We start from the raw sequence: 19,445 nt of genomic DNA, 5'->3' as shown, positions 1-19,445 counted from the left end.
ATTGTCAGAGACCACAAGCTGAGAAAACCTGAAAATAGTTACCATTTCACCCTTTACAGGAAATGTTTGCTGATCTCTGAATATGAATATAATTTTCCTGTATATAAGATAAAAGATTTTGGTTCTAAAACAAAATATTAAATCCATCCTTAAGCTATCATATATTGAAAAGGACTACACATTTTACAACAAACATACAGGGAATAAGACAAGCTAATGTGAGCTTATAACAAGATTGCATTGCATATAATTAAACAAGAACATTTGTTACAATCTAATATAAGAACTATAATTTTTAAAATTTACATAGGATGCTGGTAGAGCAGGATTATTTACAGAAGGACACATGAGTAGATTGGGCCTTTGTAAAGAAATAAAGTGCTCAAACGCTTTAGAATTAGCACCAGCAACACATTACGTTTTATTTCACCCTTAGCAATAAGCTTGTCTCCAATCTGACAATCAAAATTAATGTTATTTTGCAATTAATTTAACCATAGGTGGAAAATATTAGTTTTCTTTTAATTTCTAGACCTTTTCTACTAATTACGGCATCAGGTTTGATAACAGCCATATTGTACAATTACTCTAGAGAAAAATTTTAAAAACGAAAATTTCATTTTCTTGGCACAAAGTCTGGATAAAGAAGGATATGGTAAGTAGCAATGTAAATTCCTAACCAACAGTGAATTGTTGCCCATTAACAGCTGTATGTCTTCTTATGGCATTTCAACTACCGAAGTGTTTCTACTTAGAATCAAACTGCAGTTCCCATATTTGCATGCCAGGGAAACATTCACAAGAGTTTTTAACCAAAAGGCAACAAAAATTGAGTAGGTAGGCATTGGTGGTTTGAATGCAATTCCCACACATAAGTATAACACCTATGATCCATTCAGCACAGTTATCACCAGTGAGTGTGGTTTTAACCAAGAATCATACAAGTAAACATTACTGACAGATTTACCATCTATGAATGTATCGACATTCTTATAATGAACATTTAGTGTAAGATTACTCATTTGGCTGTGGCTGTCTTCCTCTGCTCCTTCCTGAGTATGAATACATACACCCCACACCTTCACACAGATAATCTAGTGAAGGCATGAAATTGTTAACTGCAAAGTAAACCAACAGTATGGGGTCATCAAGAAAGAAATTATCTTCACAAATTTTTGGAAGATGGTGAAGAATGAAATAGGAAGCCGCTGTCCAGATTAGTCACAGGACACGGGAGTCCATTGTCCAGAGTAACCTCTGAAAGGCTCCAGGCCCAGAACCAAAGGTAAGGCAAGTGAGGAAAAGAGAGTGTTTTTGAATAGTTGAGCCATGCAAGGCACAAATCATCATTTATCCAAACAGTTCCTCATTGATAAACATTGAGGTCGATACCCAGTGTTTTGCTGCAACAAGTGATGCTGTGATAACCACCCATGTACAGAAAACCCTTCGCCTTAAATTCACTTAGAACACTCTCATAAGGTGCTTCCCCAACATCTTCTGAATCTAAATCTACTATTGAAATTTCAGGATGAGAAAAAAAGCAATACAAAGAGAACACAGTTACGTTTTAATATTATAGTGAAGGGGTTTTTAGAAATGTTGTACATAGTGAATATTTATAACCTAAGAAACAGAAAATAAAGTGGAAGGGTACCTGCACTTATTACACCTAACATTCCTGTCTCTCTTAATTTCAGTCAACTTGCTCACACACAGAATCCTTCACAAAGTTAATTTTCATAAACCTTCTGTAACTTGCTTAAACTTTATTTTCTTACAACTAAAAATAATTTTTAAACTTTCCAAACTTGCCAAAACTCGCTTTTTGGGGAAAAAAATATTCCCATGCCTTTCAAAAACCAAAACACAATTTTTCTTTTCAATGTAAGCAGTTTCAATTACATACCAGGTGCTGAGTCCAGGATACAAATCAGAACTGCAGATAAAGTCTAACTCTCTTCCAGCATAGCTAGGAGACACGACTAACTACACCCGTCCCCAGGCCTTACCTAGAAATCTTATGGCTCCAAACCAGGTAAACTGAACAATTTTCCAAAGTCAAAGAAGCAGTTTATGACATTAAAGCCCTTAGCCAATTTAACCTCTGACTTACTTTAGGCCAAATGTCTACATTTTGGAGACTTTTTACCACCAATAATTGTGAAACTTTATTTCCCAAAGATTACTGAAGTCACATGAAATAAAAGACATTAGGGTTTCTATTTTTCTAACAAATTATTTAAGAGCTTTCATTCTCTCTTAATCCAATTAATCAGAGCTCCTTCATGTAAACATCACACATACAACACTTCTAGACAGGACAGTATCTGCCAGTTGTAAACTTTTCTTTTCCATCTTATGACTTTCTGACTTGTCTTATATTTCCTGCTTTCCTAAATAATTAGTCATTCTACTATAGGACAAGAATTTGCCATACAAGACCCTCTCATATAAGTTTCTTTCCTTCATAACCTATCTTACCATAAATATATATTCATATCCACAACTTTCTTTAGATCTCTCTCCCCTAATTTTTGATGCCCACCCAAATCAAAAAAAGTCAGGTAAAGCAAGGCAAAACAGAGCAGAGCCTTAGATTTTGAGAGGGACCTGTCTGCTTACGGTTCTTGGGGTTCCAAGAGGAAAACAAAGGTTTCTCCTAAAATGGGGTCTGTGGCACCTTCTGTTTTGCACAAGGAGTCCCAGGCTGTCAGAAATTACCTTAGGTCCTTTCATGTGGGTTAACAAGAGTAGCAAGATGACAGACTATGCAAATAATTCAGTCAACTAAGAAAAAGAAAACCTTAGTACTGTCCCCATTGTACAAATGGAGAAGCTGGACCCCAAAGGACCATGCAGTTTAAAAACTCATGTTCACAGTCGGGCATAGTGGCTCATGCCTGTAATCCCAGCACTTTGGGAGGCTGAAGTGGGTGGATCACGAAGTCAGGAGTTCGAGAACAGCCTGGCCAACATGGTGAAACCCCAACTCCACTAAAAATACAAAAATTACTCGGGCATGGTGGTGTGCGTCTGTAATCCCAGCTACTGGGGAGGCTGAGGTAGGAGAATTGCTTGAATCCGGGAGGCAGAGGTTGCAGTGAGCCAAGATCACACCACTGCACTCCAGAGTGAGACTCTATCTCAAAATACATACATACATACATAAAATTCACGTTCACATACAGTGAGGCTCTACAGCTCTCTCTCTGAACCATCCTGTAATTCTTCCAATTCTATGCCCAGTCACTGATGCCCTTGCGTGGTAGCTCATGGCCCTGCTTAGAGCTTAGAACCTGGGTTTCATTTCCTGCTCTACAGCTATATAATTTAACAATTTTCCTCTGAATTTGTTGGATTCTAACCCTGTAAATTTCCAATCTTAAAATTACTGAACCTTAAAGAGGCCTGTGACATCTTTAGTCTTTAGAAATATTAAACACCCTATAAACAAAGGACTATATGAGGTTAAAGCATATTCAAAGTTCTATACACTTTAAAACACTGAGGCAATGTATTGAAAACACACCTAAGAAACTGCAACCAATCTACTCTGGACAAAAATTTAGACACTACCTCTTCAAAATAAGCAATCTAGTGGTACTTACGCATATTTTCACATGTATCAACAGTATTTTACATGATCATAACCTTAAAAATAATTAAAAAGTGTCAAAAATTATAGGCCTTATACATTTCTGTGGGCTTGAAAAAAATGATACAATAGAGACTTTCTTTAAAGTAGTCAATAGAATGCATTAGCTTCTAAAGGGACCACTTAAGAGAGTTCATATCAAAGGCAGTAACACTAGGAATAAAACAGGGCTCAACACTGCAGGTTCTTAAAGATGAAAGTTAATAAAGCCTTGTTTTTGGTTGTGAATCTTTGCCTTAAAACATTATACACATGATCCTCCCCCCTTCCCTGTTGCTAAGATGTGGTGATGCACGAGGTTTGCTCATGCAAATGACAACGCTCTTGAAAACCGTGGCAGAGAAATAAAATGAAGGCAATGTGGTTCGCTTAATGATCTTATAAATTGGAACTTATTACCCCCATGACTTGCATTTATCTTCAGACTATATGGGAGAGAAATGAAATGACTGTTTGGTACCTGCATTTCATTTAATGCTTCATTCTTTGATTCCTTGCATAACTACTTAAAATGCATTAACAGGATCACAAAAGCATAGCTATTCAAGTAACTAAATCATTATGCAACTACTTTGTTTCCTCATCTCTAAAACACAGTAATGGACCAATTATTTTAAAAGTACAACACAGGCCGGGCGCGGTGGCTCACGCCTGTAATCCCACCACTTTGGGAGGCCAAGGTGGGCGGATCACGAGGTCAGGAGATCCAGACCATCCTGGCTAACACTGTGAAACCCCGTCTCTACTAAAAATGCAAAAAATTAGCCGGGCATGGCGGCGGGTGCCTGTAGTCCCAGCTACTTGGGAGGCTGAGGCAGAAGAACGGCGTGAACCCGGGAGGCGGAGCTTGCAGTGAGCCGAGATCGTGCCACTGCACTCCAGCCTGGGTGACTGAGCGAGACTCCGTCTCAAAAAATAAATTAATTAAATTAAATTAAATTAAAGTACAGCACACTGACAAGTAGTTTGTTTTTAACTCAGTTTGTTAAGGCCATTGCTTGGGACAAAGAAAACAAAAAGCAGGAGGAACAGAAGAAACAAGAATAGAAACCAGAAATATAAGCGGCAGTGTAAGAAAATAAAGAGGAACAAGACGATGGTGATAAGAAAAAACAGACTGGAAGAAAGGAAAAAGAACAAGTGATGGAATTAGAAAGCCTATTATGATACCTTTCATCCCCTCCCTGATTCGTGATATTTGAAAAAGTCCAAGATTAACACAACAAAACGCAAAAAAAAAAAAACAAGCAAAAAGATATACAAATAGTCACCCCATAAATTTTATTAAGAATGAGACAATGCTGCCACTCACGCCTGGCTCAGGAGCCAGCAGGAAGAAGGCGCCCTCCAGGGACTGCAGAAAGGGGAGAACTCCTCCTTGCCCTGGCCGCACCTCCACTGCTGCCACCAAGGCCCACAGCGCAGCACCCACTGGTTCCTACCCACCCCAGGCCAGCCTGGGCCCCACAGGCCTCCTACTACCCCCTTCCCGGCCCACAGACTTGCTGCTGCTGCCACCACTAATGCCCATACCAATACAACCACCACTGCTGTCACCCTCAATGCACCAGCCCCACCTACAAGGATCCTACCACGTGGCCACCAACGGGCACCCTCCTACCTCCAGCCTCCTATCGCTGGGGTCGAGCTGCAGTCTCCAGTCTCCATCACTGCCACCAACTGCAGCAATGCGAGCCACAGTACCCCGCCATCTGCAGACTCCAGCCTCCAGCATGCAGCAGGGCGGCCCCTCCTCCTCCTCTAGGTGGGCACGGACAGCTGGGTGGGCAAAGCCAGAAAAAACTAGGACAGATGCAGGCAGTGGTAGCATTAGAGCCTCACTTTGGTCATGCTGGCCACTGGGTGTCAGGTGCCAGTTTCAGGCGAAGGCACTGACACCCACCCTCCAAAGTCCACCCTCTCCTTTCAGCCCAAGCTGACCATGAACTGGAGCCTGTGGTGGGCACTGGAGACACCACAGTGCCCGGCTCCCCACTCCACAGGAATCAATGGGCCCACCGGGGCTGCGCTCCTAGGGGAACAGGAGCAGCAAAAAGTCAGACGCAGCCAGGCCTCACCACCCAAGTGCGGGCTCTCATTCCTGACGCCTCCACCCAGAGAGCCCTGTCCCCGACGTGGTGCACGTTACTCCGTGTACCAGGCAGTCTCCACAATACAGAGCAAGAGGACATAAGCCAGATAAACACGGCGGGTGTGGGGGGCCGTGCCGTGCTCAGTATTCCTGCAGAAACACTGTATGCCCTCTGCACTGAGTACGAGGAGGAGGAGATCACTTTGTAAAGCCTGGAGTCCACGGAGGGAAGGACGGTCCCTTCCATGGAGGCCACTGCTGTCACTGGCACCTCTGCTGCCTGCTGCCGGCAGTGCAGCCCCCAATAGTGCCCCTAACCCGCCCCCCCACTGCCAGCAATGCAGCCCTCAGATAGCGCCCCCAACACCCCACCCCCTGCCCTCCCATGGCAGTGTAGCATACCATAGCACCCCTAACCTGTCCGCCACCGGTGACAGTGTAACCCCAATAGCACCCCCAACTACTCCACCACTAGCAGTGTAGCAACCAACAGGGCCCACAACCCGTCCCCACCACAAGCACTGCAGCACCCGATATCGCCCCCAACCTGACCCCCGCCACGGGCAGTGCAGCAGCTGATAGTGCCCCTAACCCGCCTCTGACGATGCAACGCCCCCAACAGAGCCCCCAAACCCCGCCAGCTGTGGGCAGTTTAGCCCCCAGTAGCGCACCTAACCCGTACCCCCACCTCGGGCAAGGCAGCTCCCAATAGCTCACCTAACCCGCCTCTCCCTTGACAGTGCAAGCTCCTGATAGCGCCCCCAACCACCACCCCCCCACAGCCGGCAATGTAGTCCCCAATATGACACTGAACTCATCCCCTGCCACTGACAAAGCAACCTCTGATAGCGTACCCAACCAGCCCCCCGCCATGGGCAGTGAAGCCCGGGATAGCACACCCACCCTCCTGCCTTGGGCAGTGTAGCCCCTGATAGTGCACCCAACCCACTCCTTGCCACGGGCAGTGCAGCACCCAACAGTGCCCCCAACCCGCCCCTCACTGCCGGCATTGTAGACCCAAATAGGACACCCGACCTACGAATTGGCACAAGCGGTGCAACACCCAACAGTGACCCTAACTTGTCTGCTAGCACTATAGCCTCAGATAGCACACCCAACCCGCCCTCCGCCACAGACAACACTGCAGCAGATAGCGCCCCTAACACGCCACCCACCACCAGCAGTGCAGCCCCAGAAAGTGCCCCAACCCCCACCAGCCACAGCCAGGGTAGCCCCCATAGCGGCCCCTGCCCGGATAACACTTCTAACCCACCTTGATCGTCAGCACGGCCCCTGATGGCGCACCTAACCCGGCCCTCAATAGCATCCCCCGGTCCCCCTTCCCTTGTTCTACCTCCGCAAGTAACACAGTCCCCAATACTGCCCAGAACCCTCCTAGGCAATGGAACCCCAGATAGCCCCCCAACCTGCCCCCACCCCAGGCAGGCAGTGCAGTTCTGATAGTATACCTGCCCCACGGCCTTTCTACCACTCCGGCCATGCTGCCGCTGTGGGCCACTCTCCTACTGCTCTGGTGGCTGCAGTCTCCGGCGCGACGACCAAGAGCAACGAAGCAAACCGCTATGTCGCAGTTATCCTCCCCTTCTTCTCCTCTTCCTCCTGTAAGCCCAGCACAGACGGGCAATAGAGAAGAGCCTGGAACACCCTGACTCCACGCGCGCACGCCCCGCGCCACGCCCCACACATGCTTTATATAGGGAAGTTATGCAAATACATTCCTGAACTACATGTTCTGATTGGATGAGAGAAACCTCTAGGCCTACTCTGATTGGACTTTATTATCATGTTCTGATTGGTTATCTTAAGACTTGCTCTCATCCAATCAGAACATGGTAATAAAGTCCAATCAGAGTAGGCCTAGAGATTTTTCTCTCATCCAATCAGAACATGTAGTCCCAGAACTCATTTGCATAACTCCACATATAAAGCATGCTGAGGTGGGGGGAGTCAAACCATGCCGGGTTCTTTAGTGTTTGTCCAGGGAGCTGCTCCGTGCCCAACTTAAAGGCAGAGGAGAAGCAGAAGACCCCTGCCAAGTGCTGGAGGCTGGAGCCTGGGGCACCGCAGCTGGCCTCACTGTGACTGGTGGCCGAGATGGCAATTGCAGCGTGACCGGAGTGGTAAGAGGGGGAAAATAGTTTGGGGGTAGATGAAGGAGGAAAAGAGGGTGGTGAGCAGGAGAAGGCATTGCAAAAAGGCAATGGGGAAAAGATGGTGGGAAAAAAACGTTTTTGGGTAGATGGAGGGGGAAATGAGGTTGGCAAACAGGAGGGGGAAAAACGGCAGGGTGAGCAGGAGGGAGAAAAGGTTTTGCGAAAACGGTGGGGAAAAAGATGGTAGGTAAAAAGGTTTTGGGTAGATGGGGGGGAAAAGAGGGTGGCAAGTGGGAGGAGTAAAGAGAGGTTGGTAAAAGTGTGGAAAATGAGTGAGCGGGAGGGAGGGAAGGATTTGCGAAAAGACAGTGGGAAGAAAAGTTTTTGGGTAGATGGAGAGAGGAAAGGATGGTGGCGAGCAGCAGGGGAAGGAGGGTTGGGAAAACGACAATGGACAAATAGTTTTGCGGTAGATGGAGGGTGAAAAAGGAGTGGCATGTGGGAGACGGGTGGGAGTGGGGAAAAGAGGTTGGTGAGCAGTAGTGGGGAGAAGGCATTGTGAAAAGATGGTTGGGGGGTGAGGAAAAAAGTTTTGGGGTAGATGAAAGGCGATAAAAGGGTGGTGAGCGGCAGGAAAGGGGAGAAGGCTTTGGGAAAAGATGGGGGGAAATGTTTTTGGGAAGATGGAGGAGCAAAAGAGGGTGATGGGAGCAGGAAGGCGAAAAAGGGAGAATTTGCGAGAGTGGTCATTCTGATTAGTCATTCACCCTCTCATTGATAAGTATAATGATAGCTGTGGATTTCATAGATAACTACCACTAGTTTCGGAAAGTTGTCTTCTTGTCCATAACTCTGGAGTGTTTTGTGATGAAAATGTGTAATATTTTCTCAAATGCTTTCTATGGAGATGCTCATGTATTTTTGTGTTTTATTCTGTTAATACAGTTTTTGCATGCATTGATTTTCAAATATGAAATCAATGTAGCATTCCTGGGGTAAATCACATCTGCATATAGTGTGTAATCTGTTTTATATGTTGCTGGATTCAGTTTGGCAGTATTTTGTTAAAGATTTTTAATTTTATTTAAATAATGGGCCAGGCACAGTGGCTCATGCCTATAATAGCGCTTTGGAAGGCAGAGGTTGGCAGATCACCTGAGGTCAGGAGTTCGAGACTAGTCTGGTCAACATGGTGAAACCCCATGTCTACTAAAAAATACAAAAAGTAGCTGGATGTGGTGGCAGACACCTGTAATCCTAGCTACTTGGGAGGCTGAGGCGGGAGAATCACTTGAACCTGGGAAACGGATGTCGCAGTGAGCTAAGATTGGGCCACTGCACTCCAGCCTGGGCGACAGAGTGAGACTCTGTCTGAAAAAAAATAAAGAAAGATACTGGTCCATATTGTTTCGTGATATAGCTTTGGTGTCAGAGTAATTCTGGCTTTATAAGACGAGTTGGGTAATGTTGTCTCCCCTTTTATTTTCTGCAAGAGTTGGTGAACAACTGATATTAATTTCTCAGAGTGATAGCTACCTGAGATGGGAATTTTATTATAAGTTTTTAAAATTACAATCCAATCTTTTTACCTTCTGTAGGTCTATATAGATTTTCTATTTCTCCTTAGTCCTTTAGTCTATTTTAGTTTGTATCACTCTAGGACTTCATCCATCCTATCTAGGCTATCTAATTTTTTAGCATAAGACTTTCATTACATTGTCTTTTATTTTTATTTTGTATTACTAGCAGTGATGGATTCTCTTTTATTGCTGATTTTAGCAACTTGAGTCTCTTCTCTTTTTTTCTTGCTTAGCCTAAGTAAAATTTGTCAATTTTGTTATCTTTTCAAGCATTTGATTTTGGTTTATTGATTTTCTCTGTTTTTTCCTACTCCCTATCTTCCTGTTGGCTTAACTCTTATTGTTATGAAATGTTTCTCTTTGTCTTTAGGAACATTGTATTTGGTTAATTAAAATGTAAGTTGATTTTGGAGTATCAACTGTTGTCTTATATGAAAATGAAAGCATCAATAGGGAAATAATGGGTTCCCAAATATTGCAGTGGAAACATATTTCTTGGCAGGAGTGGAAGTACAAAAGAAGCATCCAGGTGCATGTAGTCCTTGGTTCCCCAAGTCATTGAGCTAACTTGGTCAAAATAAGTAGCCTCTCATTCCTTACCTCATGTGGGTGGTCTTGCCTTGCTTGGAGACATTATAATTAATTCACTTGATGTAGTTACTTTTAAGCATATCAGTTTACTTCATGTCCCATTTTCAACCAGTTACTGTACCTGGAATAATTACTAGAATCAAATTCCATCATACACAAGTAAATAAGTAAATTCTGTCATTTAATATCTAAATTACATATATAATTATTTATTTATATATACATACATATATTTTACTTGTAAGTCAATGAAGATAAAGCTTTGTATGCTCTGTGTAAAATATGCTGTCTATATTCACTTTCATGACATTAAAGAATAAATTGAGTAATGGAATGTATTTAAATTTTACATATATCTTCCATTTAGTAGCAGAAATAAAATCTTGGTACTTGATTTAGTAAATTCCTCCTAAATTTAAATATAGTAAACTTAAGATGTTACTTCCTTGAATCAAAATTTATCTTAATGGGATGATAATTCAGTAGTTTATCTCTAATGAGCCTCAGCTAGTATTAAATCTATTATGAAATTAGACAGCATCAAAATAAAATATAATTAAAACACAAAAATTATTTTATTGATTAATTTAGACCTCAGATGTTTACATTATGAAATCAAGGTTTTTTCAGGTTTTGTTTTTAGAATAATTAGCAAATATTACCAAATGTGGACCGTAGTAAAAGTTCTTCAGTAACACTTTACCATTCCATTTTCAAATAACCCGAATTTATGTGTCAGGTTGAAAAGTTTTTACATGAGTGACTTTTATTTCTATATGTATCCAAATATTTGTGTATCATGTAGACAGCCCTAGAAAATAGGCAGATACGTAAGCCATTGCATAGAATGGTAAAGAATATATTATTAAAAGAAACAAGAGAATAAGATGCATTCACTTAATGCTCCAAATAGGTCTCTACTATCTCAAATGCATCATTCACCCACTACTTTCAAACATTGTATCAGGGCTGGGAGCTGTGGCTCATGCCTGTAATCTCAGCACTTCGGGAAGTGGAGGTGGGTGGATTACTTGAGGCCAGGAGTTCCAGACCAGCCTGGCCAACATGGCAAAACCCTGTCTTTACTAAAAATAAAATAATAATAATAATAACAGACAGGCATGGTGGCACACTCCTGTAATCCCAGCTACTCAGGAGGCAGAGGTACAAGAATCATGTGAACTTGGGAGGCAGGGGTTGCAGTGAGCCGAGATCGCATAGTGGCAAGACTGTCTCAAAAAAACAAAACCAGAAACATTATATCATGGTATGTGATTAATCTGAATTTAAAATATAACATAAGCTAGATAAAAATTATTATACAAAATATTGCTTTGTATCTCTTTGTTTGGAATTAACCAACAATTTGAATATTGCTGAGAATATTTGCACTATAAATATTTCTGTGATTATTGGTTATATTAACTCAAATTTACTCTCTTTTCAAAGCAACCTGTATAAAATTATTAAAATCATACATAACTTGAATATGATTGGCATGTGATACATTTACATTTAATAATTAAAAGCACATTACAACACTTACACCTAATCTTAATATTGCTTAACCTTAGAAACACAGAATAAATGATAGGAGTAATACAGGAGACAAACTATGAAAAGCCACATACTGAATATCTCTGTTTTTATTGAACTTTTTTTTCCCATTGCACTTAAAACTAAATTTGTCATGGACCATTATTTTAGTAATTCTTACTGTAATCTTACTGTATGTACATTCTCTACCATATTAGCAGGTTAAATAAAATACATGATCAAAGGCAAAAATGTATGCAAAGAAATTATGCATATTTAAGTTACAAAAAGCTACTCTTACTGAATCTCTTGAATTATAGTTTATAGCGAAAGTGTATAAACTATTGCAAAAGTCTTCTCTATTTATAAGTAATTACACATATAAAGTATCTCCCTCATTCAATAGATTTTATATTCTTTCAGAAACATACATTAAGTATAAAACGTTCTGAATTTGACTAAATTGCATTTAAAATTATACATCATTGGTTATATAATTATAAGCAAGTACATTTAATGACTACATACTGTAAACTTTCTTTGCCATGTGGCACAGTTAATGTACCTTTTCTTTCTATCTCTATATCCTAGTCTATTTCAGTTTTCTCACAAGTACCGGTTATTTTCATTCAACTCCCAAAAAGTTATAAGACAACCATGCTCAAACAAAATGTGTTAGTAGTATAGTATAAACCTTTTTTCATTTCTAAATTTGTGTTATGAATTGTTAAATAATTTTATTATCCAGTCTTGATGTCTGAAAACATCTTAAAATAGAGAAGTTCACAATATTAGATGCTGTATCTTTCTTCATATAATGACAGAGGACTTTAGTTCTTTTCTCGATTTTAGGAAACATTTTGCTTTAAGACCAATAAAAACACAAGTTTACATAAGCTGAGAGCATGTACGTATAGCTACTCTGTGGAAAACTTATTTTGTGATTAGAGCTATTGGGATCATCTTTTGAGAATATTCAGGCTATATAGGATGCTGCAAATTTATTTTCATGGTTGCTATAACTGGCAAGGCAAGCAGATGATATGCCTATAGCTGTTTCATGATGAGCACGTCTCAAGGAATAAAGAAAGGCCTTCACAAGAAGAGGGAGGCAGCTGGCACAATAATGCATCATGAACACAGATTCAGTGGCTCCTGAGAGTCATTATGACACCTGCCTTCTTCTTCTTCTTTGTTTCCATCTCATATGTAATCCAATTTCAAGGAAGTGTCAAAGTGTTGGGGATGTGGAGACTCTTTTTTTTCTCTTTCCTCCAAATTTGATGAGGTCCTGACTTACTCATTGCTAAAAAAAAAAAAAAAAAAAGAAAAAAAAGAGAGAGAGAGAGAGAGGACTCTGTATATTTTTAAATGAAGAATGTTGTTTTTACCTAATCAATCTGGCCTGGCATATGACAACATAAAAAATCTCAAGGATAGGCCGGGCGCGGTGGCTCAAGCCTGTAATCCCAGCACTTTGGGAGGCCGAGACGGGCGGATCACGAGGTCAGGAGATTGAGACCATCCTGGCTAACACGGTGAAACCCCGTCTCTACTAAAAAAAAATACAAAAAAAAAAACCTAGCTGGGCTAGCTGGCGGGCGCCTGTAGTCCCAGCTACTTGGGAGGCTGAGGCAGGAGAATGGTGTAAACCCGGGAGGCGGAGCTTGCAGTGAGCTGAGATCCGGCCACTGCACTCCAGCCTGGTCGACAGAGCGAGACTCCGTCTCAAAAAAAATAAAAAAGAAAAAAAGAAAAAAAAATCTCAAGGATAGAGCCCAAAAACTCACCAACCAAGCAAATAATTATGCTGAACCCCCTTTGACACTCTGTAATTGGATGTCCCGGGTACTCCCAATTCTTAGTCCTTTAATACCTGTTATTCTCCTTCTCTTAATCGTACCTTGTGTCTTTCGTTTAGTTTCTCAATTCATACAAAACCGCCTCCAGGCCATCACCAATAATTCTGTATGACAAATGCTCCTTCTAACAGCCCCACAATATCTCCCCTTAACCCAAAATCTTTCTTCAGTTGAATCTCTCCCACTGTAGGTTCCCACACCGTCCCTAATCCCACTCAAAGCAGCCCTGAGAAACATTGTCCATTCTCTCTCCATACCACCCCCAAAAATGTTCGCCACCTCAACACTTCGCCACCATTTGTTTTGTTTTTCTTATTAATATAAGAAGACAGGAATGTCAGGCCTCTGAGCCCAAGCTAAGCCATCATATCCCCAATAACCTGCACATGTACATCCAGATGGCCTGAAGCAACTGAAGATCCACAGAAGTGAAAATAGCTTAACTGCTGACATTCCACCATTGTGATTTGTTTCTACCCCACGCAAACTGATAGATGTTCTTTATAATCTCCCCCACCCTTAAGAAATTTCTTTGTAATTCTCCCCACCCTTGAGAATGTACTTTGTGAGATCCACCACCTATCCCAAAACCTATAAGAACTAATGATAATCCCACCACCCTTAGCTGACTCTTTTTTCAGACTCAGCCCACTTGCACCCAGGTGAAATAAACAGCCATGTTGCTCACACAAAGCCTGTTTGGTGATCTCTTCACACGGACACGTGAAACATATGGGATAACCAAAAGTATTTTCCACCTGAGCTGCCTTGCCTGCCTGTGTGGCAATGACCAGGCTAAGATGTTTATCTTAATAGCTCAATATAAATATTGGCTAGATAGAAGGTCACAGATTCAGTGAAGAGTCTCAGATCCTTGTTCCAGGATGGAGAAATGCCTGCAGGAATTTTTCCTTTTGGGGACAAGAGGGGAGAGTGGGTCTAGAGGTCATAGTGTGGGATCAGACAAGAGACTTGTGCCTTATTTCCCTGTGGGGCAGATGCTCTGGTTTAGCATTTGGCTCCTTCCACATCCTGATCGGTAATCATCACCCTCATCCTCAGACAGAAACCCAGAGTAGTAAATGAGGCCAAGTGGCCAGACCGGGAACAAGAGCCCTAATAGAGAACCCTGCAAGTTGGGAAACAGCAGACATACTTGTTTGGGGCTTTTCATGTGAGGTGGTGGGGTCAGGCCACATTATCCACATGACTCTGCTGCTTGTTCCAGTGCAGAAGGAGGTGACCCTTAGCACACGGGACACATCACCTCTAGCGTGGAGCTGAGACAAAGAGGGCGCAGCCACGCCTGCATGGTGATCAGTGACTGGTGTTTGTCATTTACTAACTCCTGCTACTGGCATGGGAAGGGCCTGTGCTCTCTCTTCTGCTGACACCCACCTGTGCATTATCTTAAGAGAAAACACATAAAATACACAATAATACAATAAAACAATATGTCTGCAATATGTATCTCCTACTTGCTGAAATTTTTAGTTTCTGTGTTCAGGTTAGTAAATATTTCACCATTTGTTCAAATTATCTCCTGTATTGCTGAATTTTGTGGTTGTTTTATACATACACTTGAAGTTTATCATTTTGATGAGAGCAGAATAATAAACATTCTGAAATATGTTTTAAATTATATAAGAAAAAATATGTTTTATTGTATTAATTATAAATGATAATTTTATTCTAATGAATATTTTAAATGATAATTTGATTTTATTCACATATTCTTGCCATTAAAAGGTTAACTTTTCAGAAAAACATTTCTGCTATTCTGACATCTTTTGCCTCTCATTTCTTTGGTTTGTTTGGATGACACATTTAAATTAAAGAGTCTTTAATTTTAAATGATTGTCAGTACACCAAGTAATAATATGTAACAAATTCTTGAATTCTATTATCTAGTAATTTTTTTTTAAGACAGAGTCTAGTCTCTCTCTGTCGCTCAGGCTGGAGTGCAGTGTTGTGAGCTCACTACAACCTGTGCCTCCCAGGTTCAAGCGATTCTCATGCCTCAACCACTTGAGTAGCTGGGATTACTTGTGTGTGCCACCACACAAGCATGCATATATATATATATACACATACACACACACACACACATAAAAAATACATGTTTATATATGTATTTTTATATACATAAATTTTTTTTGGTAGAGATGGGGTTTAGCCATTTTGGCCAAGCTGGTCTCAAACTCCTGGCCTCAAGTGATCCACCTGCCTTAGCCTCCCAAAGTCCTGGGATTACGGGCATGAGCCACTGTGCCCAACCTATCATCTAGTAATTTTGATTAAGAGAAACTAAAAGCAGCCCAAACAATTATACTAGCAGTCACTGTTCTAACTGTTGGAAGGAATGGGTGACTTTAAGACTGGCTGCTGCTTTACATAGGTTACAAATGACTATTTATTACTTTTTCACAGATAAAGTCCCTGAACTTCAATAAAGCATTGGGGGAGGGGAATATTTAAACCATTCCTTTCTTCTTTTTTTTCTTTTTTCCCCCATTTCTTTCTTCAAATAATTGTTTTGTTGTTGTTGTTTTATTAGATCTAAAAAGGAAAAAGTCGTCACTGATACATTTTGCTTGAGCCAAAAGGCATAGAAAAACAGCATGTAACTATTAAATTTCTAAGAAAATTGAGGTAAAGAGATGAAATCTTTAGTTCTAAGTTTGTACACAGAAGGTAAATTCGCTCCTCTCTAAAAAGTGAAGGGAACAACTGTGTACAAAATAATAAAATAATTCAATCCCTTCTCGTAAGAATATACCTAGAACTTTGCTAGAGCTTGTTATTCCACAAGAGCACCTAAAATGCCAGTCCGTGCAACTGGTGCTTCTCTCTTCTCCTATCCATCTAGGCAGTAGTTTTCATGTATTTCTGGCTGAATGTCACAGACAAAGGCCAAGAAGTTATTCACAACTTCTTCCCTGTTCTGCTGGAAGTAGGTCTGGAGGATGGCCATTTTATCCTAGGTCTCCTTATCCACTTCAGTGCTGCACCTGCCATGGGATCCCAGTGCCGCAGCTTCTTTGGCCTTGAACTCTTTCTTTCTCTGCAGGTAGCACTGTTCAATTTCAGCCTGAGCTGCTTCCTTGACCTGCTTCAGCCTCTGGTTCTTTTGCCTGTGGGCCTCTGACACCTTCTCAGTGGCCCACTTCTCAGCCTTCAGCAGCTGCTGGATCCCCTGCAACTGACTGGTCTTGGCGACAGCGATTCTGAGACTAGCTCAGAGGACCCTGGGATCAGCCAACCCATCCAACCACAATCTGCACCTGCACCCTGCCGCCCCTCATCTCTTGCAAGTAAGTCATCACCGGAGAGATGAAATGTTAGAAGTTATAGCACAAAGTGAGCACATTAAGTATTTTAAAAATCTTTTAAAATGTGTCTTATAAGTAATTTTACACAGTACATAATGTATTCATATGTTACATATCAACAGAGCTATTTGGACAGTCAGATTTCCTTCAGATTAAAAGATAGAGTTGGCATTTTTTAAGAAAGTGTTTTAAAACTATTAGGGGAGGCTGGGCGCGGTGGCTCACGCCTGTAATCCCAGCACTTTGGGAGGCCGAGACGGGCGGATCACGAGATCAGGAGATCAAGACCATCCTGGTTAACACGGTGAAACCCCGTCTGTACTAAAAAAAATACAAAAAACTAGTCGGGCGAGGTGGCGGGCGCCTGTAGTCCCAGCTACTCGGGAGGCTGAGGCAGGAGAATGGCGTGAACCCAGGAGGCGGAGCTTGCAGTGAGCCCAGATCACGCCACTGCACTCCAGCCTGGGCGACAGAACGAGACTCCGTCTCAAAAAAAATAAAAAAATAAAAAAATAAAAACTATTAGGGGAGTTTCCATAGTGTGGAACAGTACTTCTTTATAATGCAATATTTTATGTGTGTCTTTAAAAAGTCAAGTAGGAAACTAGATCCAGCTCTGAGAAAAACACTTTTGACTTCATTTACTTTTATTTATATCTGATGCATACTATAAAGTATTTGCTGTGAGTGTCTTGCAGATACCCTTAACTAAGAAAAACAGATATTTCTGCATATACATTACAACTTAGATTACCTTTGTACACTAACATTTATGGTAAGAACAACATGTTAAATGTTGGCAAATCTAAGAGTGCTCAATTTGACTGTTCATCCTGACACTCACAGAACTTACTCCGGTGCCCACTAGACGCCATTTCTATCAGGATAGAGTCTGTGTCATTCATCAATGTATGTCTAACACCTGACATAGGAGTACATGGCACAGAGTGGATTTTCAATAAATGTTTGTCAATAATTAAACATTTTCACCAGTAAATAAACAAAACACCTTCAATAAATGGCATGAAATACCAACTATTTCATCATGCAACACTGGGAACTTCTTGCAAACGTTCTCAGACTGCATATCCTAAGTGGATCAGGAGTTACACAAAACTGAGTTCCTCCAAAAATAAATAAATTATCATCATGGGAAAAAAGAAAGGCAGTAACATTTTATTCTACAAAAGTAATAAGTAACATTTACAACATAAACTAAATGAAAGCCACCACAGTACTCAGACAATTCCAAAACTATTGTGTTTCATGTATGTACTATAGAACCCATTCTCATTCTTTTTTTTAGTGATAATGTTTCCCCTTTTTCAGTTTTATTTATTTCAGTGGTTGTGGGGGAACAGATGGTGTTTGTTTGCATGGAAAAGCTCTTTAGTGGTAATTTCTGAGATTTTGATGCGCCCATCACCCAAGCAGCATACGCTATACCCAATATGTAGAATTTTATTCATCACCCCCCTCACACCCTTCCCCTCAAGACCCCAAAGTCCATTATGTCATTCATACGCCTTTGCATCCTCAAAACTTAGCTCCCACTTATAAGTGAGAACGTGCAATGTTTGATTTTCTATTCCTGAGTTTCTTCATTTAGAATAACGGTCTCCAACTCCATCCAGGTTGCTGCGAATGCCATTATTTTATTCCTTTTTATGTCTGAGTAGTATTTCATGGTATATATGTATATACATATATATATATACACACACACACACACATATATATATAATCACATTTTTGGCTGGGTGCAGTGGCTCATGCCTGAAATCCTAGCACTTTGGGAGGCCAAGGCAGGCAGATCACCTGAGGTTGGGAGTTTGAGACCAGCCTGACCAATATGGAGAAACATCATATCTAATAAAAATACAAAATTAGCCAGGTGTGGTGGCACATGCCTGTAATCCCAGCTACTTAGGAGGCTGAGGCAGGAGAATCACTTGAACCTGGGAGGTAGAAGTTGCAGTAAGCTGCGATCACACCATTGCACTCCAGCCTGGGCAACAAGAGTGAAATTCCTACTAAAAATTAAAAAACAACTTTTTCCTTATTCACTCATCAGTTGACATGTATCTGTGCTGGTTCCGTATTTTTGCAGTTGTAAATTGTGCTGCTATAAACGTGTTCAAGTGTCTTTTTTTTTTTTTTTTGAGACGGAGTTTCACTCTTGTTGCCCAGGCTGGAGTACAATGGCACAATCTTGGCTCACCGTAACTTCCACCTCCCGGGTTCTAGCGATTCTCCTGCCCCAGCCTCCTGCATAGCTGGGATTACAGGCATGCACCACCACGCCTGGCTAATTTTTGTATTATTAGTAGAGACAGGGTTTCACCATGTTGGCCAGGTTGGTCTCGAACTCCTGACCTCGTGATCCGCCCACTTCGGCCTCCCAAAGTGCTGGGATTACAGGCATGAGCCACCACACCCAGCCATAGTCTTTTTCAAATAATAACTTGTTTTCCAGGAATTTATCCCTCTCTCTTGATTTTCTAGTTTGTGCACGTAAGGGTGTTCATAGTAGCCTTGATTATCTTTTGTATTTCTGTGGTATTGGTTGTAATTTTCCCATTTCATTTCTAATTGAACTTATTTGGATCTTCTCCCTTTTCTTCTTGGTTAATCTCACTAATGGTCTACCGATTTTGTTTATCTCTTCAAATAACCAGTT

At 41.4% G+C, this 19,445-nt stretch overlaps 1 long non-coding RNA gene across 3 annotated transcripts in view; it reads right to left on the bottom strand.

Moving 5' to 3' along the window:
- Positions 1–7,415, bottom strand: part of LOC105480636 (uncharacterized) — a 79,081-nt gene extending 71,666 nt beyond the window's left edge. For 2 of the 3 annotated variants that reach the window (XR_011613922.1, XR_011613921.1), the window contains exons 1-2: positions 7,220–7,415; positions 5,280–5,461 (exon numbers count right to left, since the gene is read on the bottom strand). This is a non-coding gene — a long non-coding RNA (uncharacterized lncRNA). The remainder of the gene's footprint in view (positions 1–5,279; positions 5,462–7,219) is intronic. The other variant, XR_011613923.1, reaches the window with a different exon arrangement.
- Between the last annotated feature and the right edge of the window lie 12,030 nt (positions 7,416–19,445).

The sequence above is a fragment of the Macaca nemestrina genome, chromosome 15 (assembly GCF_043159975.1).
Source record: "Macaca nemestrina isolate mMacNem1 chromosome 15, mMacNem.hap1, whole genome shotgun sequence".
Lineage (NCBI taxonomy): Eukaryota > Metazoa > Chordata > Mammalia > Primates > Cercopithecidae > Macaca > Macaca nemestrina.
This window is presented reverse-complemented; position numbering and strand designations above follow the sequence as displayed.